This window comes from Nyctibius grandis, chromosome 2 (genome assembly GCF_013368605.1).
Source record: "Nyctibius grandis isolate bNycGra1 chromosome 2, bNycGra1.pri, whole genome shotgun sequence".
Taxonomy (NCBI): domain Eukaryota; kingdom Metazoa; phylum Chordata; class Aves; order Nyctibiiformes; family Nyctibiidae; genus Nyctibius; species Nyctibius grandis.
This window is the reverse complement of record NC_090659.1, coordinates 109,492,993-109,498,992: the sequence shown is the minus strand read 5'-3', so window position 1 is coordinate 109,498,992 and position 6,000 is coordinate 109,492,993.

The window sequence follows — 6,000 nt, the reverse complement described above, 5'->3', positions numbered from 1 at the left end:
ACGCGCCTCTATATTAGTTCTAATTGGTTTATGCTAACAGGCCATACTATGCTGTCATGACATTCTTCTTGTATCAATCTTGTTTCGACTTCTACATATTTCGCTTGTCTCAGTAGCCAAGGTCCTTGCTCGCCGTTATGATTGGTCAGTTCATCACCACCTACTACCACCCCCTTGGACATGGCTCGTTCAGTACGTGACCATTGTCTCGTAGAAACCCCACACTGCATAATGACAGAAAACTCAAAGTAGAAATACTGCAAGGTTTTCTCAGAGGGAAAGGTAACTTTTTAGGAAGTGTGAAGATTCCCATGCAGAGAACTTCAAAAAATTAATTATTTTTGAAAGTTTGATCAGTTTCTTTTTTCTAAAAAAAAAAAGGTCTTTGACAAAAGAAACAAAGCTATGGGCCATAGATCTAGGCAATTTTACACATATTGTAACATTATACTATACTTGAAAGTCTCTGTAAATATTTATTAGTCTGCAGTAATAGTATTTTCACGTCCCCCAAATACTGCAAACCATCGAGATAGTTTCTCGCTGATTTTTCAGCAATTGGCATGCACGCAAGTTATCAAACATTTTGTTCTACCTCTTCTTTCCTTACTCCTGACTTGACTATTTTCTTCTTTGAAAACTTAACTGTATTTAGTGTCTAGTCAAAATTAATCTTTTTTACAAAGTTAGAAGCCAAAATTACTTCATCTGTCTTTTGCACCATCAGTTATTTGCCATTCTTTCTAACTCAGCAATGATGCCATGCTTTCATTGCCTTCCTCTTAGTGTAGGTGTAGAAGCTTCTCTCCTGGTCTTTTATGACCCTACAAGTCACTAGATCCACTTCGCATCTTCGATCTTCTGATTTTATCCCCACACATTCCAGTTATGTTCTTACATAGATCTCTAATAATTTTCCTTTCCATAACTTAGAAGCAGATCACACCTCCCATTACACGTTTCCCTGTGCTGACCACATCTGAGCAGGAGGGACTGCAGAGTGTTAAGTGGCAGCTCCCACAAGCTCTAATCTTTCTGTGGGTCCTTCCTCATTAGCAAAATGGGAGTGGAAAGTATGAGTTTTCCTCTGCTCTGAGGGTTTTTTTGGCTATAGCTTCAACTCTCTGTGACGTGTAGCCTAGTTATGCGACCGGGCAATAGCCAGCACAACAGCTGATTTGTTCTGCAGCATGCTGATAGCAATACAATATTCATAAATTCTAAATCATAATGTATTTGTTGTATTTGAGAAACAGTTTTAAAATGCCAATGCTAATACTATTCTTTTCCCATTATAATGAGTAGAAAAACATATATCAAACAGAGACCTACAACAGTATTTTTCTGTTAACAGTTCTCATCCTTCACTAGAGGCTGCAGATACCCAACTTGTCTAAGCAACCAAATATGCAGAAATTCAAACACTATAAATGTTTGCTAACTTCAAACTTCAAGAACAGCTTGTTCAAATCTAAAAGATTCTTTCCCATCTCCAAACTCTGTCTACACGTCTTTGTATTCCCCATTTTAAATAATAATCCATCAGGAAGCCTTCCTTTGTAAGGATCAACTTCCTCTTTATGACTCCTTGTTGCATTGGTATTCATGGCTGCTAGAGAGAAATACAGTCAACTTCTGGCCAATACAAGCAATAAGCTGGGAGTAGGTCTTCAAATACAGGGAGACCAGGGATCTGTTCCCCAGCATGGCAGTAAGAAGGATTTCGCCCAGAAGTGTGACTGCTCATTACGTTTACCACAAAAGAGATCTCTCCAGCTTCAAAGGGCTGGAGAGAGAATGAATCCCACCAGTGACTATCAGCGGGACTATGAATCAGTGGGAGAGTCAGACCTTGATATCTCCAAATAAAATAAAACTCTGAATTAATTAATTTCTTTAATCAAAGAATTGAAAGGAATCGAAATTTTCTGCCAGGCATGCTGTCAAACTGACAAAGTGACTCAGCAAGCAAAACAATTGGTCTGTAATGTGATTATATTTGGGGATTCAGGTTGGGGTTTAGACATGCTGTTAAAGACTAAACTGAAATAACAGATTTAACACAAACCTGTCAGGCCTGTAGTTTTAAAAGGTCCTGCCATCTGTCATTAAACAAGTGGGAACTCAGTGCAAAAAATAATTGGCTGCTGTGTCACCACACTAGGGCTTCGTTAGTAAATATCCTTAATAGGCTGATCCAGATGTGGAACATACTCCCTGAGCAGGTGAGAGTGATCACATTTAGACTATTCCCCAAGACCTGTCTTCTTGCATAATTTTCTTCCTTCAGAAGAGGGAGATGATCAATAACCACACACCCCATCTCCAATAAACAGACCCTGTCCCCAAGACCCCTCCCTATTAGGAAAGGGAACAGCACAAGCCTCCAAGGACTCCCCAAGATGAGGCAGTGCCAGTCTACTTAACTAGGAGGAATTTATATACAGAGATGCTAAGCATGATATCACGTGAGACAAGCGCTCTTGCTGGCACTCTCAACTTAGCAAACTTACTGTGGGCAACTAGAATAAACACATAATGAAAATTACATAGCCAGAAATCTTCCATGATTCTAAAACACGTTAACCAGGAATTGTACAAAGATGACTCTCTGACTCAAGTAAGACATACAGGCTAATTTAAGGAAATGAAACATCACCATTTTATTGCCATAAATAATGCAGCCCATATGTGCAAAAGACCACACAGGACTGGTAGCAACAGAACTGAGGAATCACCTTATTATAAAAGCAAAGGAAATTATATGAGCAGCAGAGAAACTAAGATTTCTTTTAACAAAAGCATTTATTAAGAAACGTTGTATTGTTATTAGCAAAATACTTGTTAATGGAATGGTCTTTCATGCAGGGGACCTTAAGCTAGAGTTCTCCAGTTAAAAGGAATTCATTGCTGGATGGGTAAGGTTGCTGACAATTTTTTTCCCCAGAGTAACCATACTCAATTTGGCCTCCTTTGGTGTAAAACCAATCCCTGGACTATTTCTTTACTTTCCTGTGAAACACCAGAGCCAGGCTACAGGAAGAGATGGGATGTCCAGTGTCTGTCAGTGACAATGGAAATCCTTACACATGCTTTTTTGCCTCCACATTCATGGCTAGCTGTTGCCTGACTTCTTGTGCTTCTTTGTATCATGAGTCATACTCTATTCCCAAGCAGCATCAGTTCCTGCTACTGAGGAAAAAAAAAAAATGATGCCACTTATTTTCTCTTGCTTATTTCCTGTAAAATTGCAATTGTTATAGCCTTTCTGGATCTCTGCTGATCATTTTTTGTTTAGACTTATAAATCTGTGTAAATGGCTTGTAATACAGACATTCAAGACTGATGCTTGTGGATTACAGAGGAGTTCTCCTGGAATCGGTGACAAAAATATCCCTTTCCTAATCCTACACTCTTGTGACAAAACAACTGAACTGTCAAGCAAAGGAGGTGCGCTAATTCCCTAGAAACCACAGGCCATGGGCAACGAGGGACTCTGAGGGTGATTTAGTGCACTCTGCTGCTCCAAAACAGAGTAACTCCACTTGTGCCATTCCCAAAAAATGCTCTTCAGCCTGTTCGCCAAACCTCCATATCCCAGAGCTGTGGAGCCCAGAGCAGGGTGTGCTACTCCAGCTCCGGCACTGCCACCACTGGCTGGAGAAGACACATCACACACATTCATATATGCTGGTATAACATATACTAAGCAAATGAAGGAAGCTGCAACTATTGTCAGCATTACCTGTCTGGGTTATAACAGGCCACGTATTAGCAACATAGATGTGGTCTGTTCATCTTTCAGCAGCTTGCTTCCAGCTCCTCTCAGGTTTTTTCAAGAGAAAAAAAAAAAAAAAAATCTCTTATTCAGAGTCCTGAGTCTCCTTGAATGCAAACATGTCCCATACTGATTTCATTCTGTTACTGCCTTTTGTGCTTCTCCATGTAGAGCCCTTGCAGACTAAGGTTGCAGGTACCAGTGGGAATGCAAAGGAAGCCACTGATGTCTAGTCTCTAATGCAAATAAAGCCAGCATTCTGCCACCAGATGACCGAACACCTCACAAACTAGCCCGCCCCTTCTAGTTCAGATGAAACCCTTCTCATTTGCTTATATTTTCACATAGAACCACAGAATCATCGAATGGTTAGGGTTGGAACTAGAGATCATCTAGTCCAACCCCCTGCCAAAGCACGTTCCCCTAGAGTGGGTTGCACAGGGTCGCATCCAGGCAGGTTTTGAATATCTCCAGAGAAGGAGACTCCACAACCTCCCTGGGCAGCCTGTTCCAGTGCTCTGTCACCCTCAAAGTAAACAAGTTTTTCCCCACATTCAGACAGAACTTCCCATGTTTCAGTTTGTGCCCATTGGCCCTTGTCCTGTCACTGGGCACCACTGAGAAGAGTCTGGCCCCATCCTCTTGGAACCTGCCCTTAAGGTATTTGTAAGCGTTGATGAGATCCCCCCCTCAGTCTTCTCTTCTCCAGGCTCAACAGACCCAGCTCCCTCAGCCTCTCCTCATAAGGGAGATGCTCCAGTCCTCTAATCATCTTTGTAGCCCTCCGCTGGACTCTCTCCAGTAGTTCCTTATCTTTCTTGAACTGGGGGGCTCAGAACTGGACACAGTACTCCAGGTGTGACCCCACTAAGGCAGTGAAGTGATACAAGTGATACCTCTCTGATACCTTAAAAATAAGTATCAATGTTTAAATCACAGCAGTCCACAGAAACCAAATGTGATAAATAGGCTCAAAGATGGGTGGGAGAAGTGAGCATCCTCACTGCACAGCAAACTCGCTCCCTATGAATGCTGTGAAACTCTTTTGTTAATCAAGAGCAAAAAAAATGGTGGAGTCCTCACAACCTGCTTGCTTGTCCTCTCTTCCCATCATTAAAAGACAATCCAGGCTTTCTAGCACTGCTGTTTTGTTAGGCAGGGACTCATTAACCTTTTTAAAGTTAATTATTTAATACACCAGAATCATATTACTGTTCTCATCTACCTGTATTCCCGTTTGATTTGTATAAAAATGTACTAAGGAAGACAACCACACCGCCTAACTGCAAAACTGAACTTGTTTTTCATTAGTGGAGAGGAAGCCAACAAAATTACCACAGACAGCAGTTCCCACCAAGATTTGATTTGGAAGCTTTCCACAGAAGCTAAAAATAAAAGACTGTGGAGTCATAAATCATTTAAAACGCTGCTTGTGGACAAGGAGCACTTCAAGGAGGATGTGATCAACTGAAGCGAATGGAATCTCAGGGGTGCACAAGGACCTGGGATCTGAGAGGACCTTCTGGGCACTCTCAGAAACCCAAAGCCCAAAGCGCTGGGTTGGGGCAGGGGATGAGCTGAGGCGTGGGGGTAAATTTCACTTGGTCCAAAGGGACAGCAGTTTCGCAGCTGTCAGAGGTAGCTATGTTGGTCAAAGCCTTCAGACATATGAAGTTAATGTTTGTAAAGAACTGCGAAGATGAAAGCCCTGAGGATTAAGATTTCCTTGGAGACCTTCACTGTTTTTTTCAGTTTTAAACAAAGTTTTTAAAATGTTTCATATTCAGTAGGCAATACAAAATGCTACTTTCCAGACAACTATATACAGAGACAAGAACTACTCACAGAGATGTGAGGTGAATTCCATGTCATCTGCTTCTGTTCCGATATTGGCCAAAATATTTTTGCTCTAAAGAGAAAATAACCCAAAAGCTTCACACAAAAGACTACACTTCAGGAAAAGTGGAGAGCTGGTTCACAGAAATCTCTCGAGGAGCATGTCCTGTTTGTAAAATAATAGCCAAATTCTCTGTCCATTCTCTGCCTTCAAAAGCATATTAAGTTGTTTAGGGCTTTTAAAATCCCAAATCTATGTTGTAATTACAGATAGCATCTTCCCCGGAGTTCTTGGGAATGGCCAGCAGTATATACTTTTAAATTCAACCAATCTGTTTGGAAATCACTGCAAGTACACGTGGCACGTAATTTCAACTAAGTCTCTC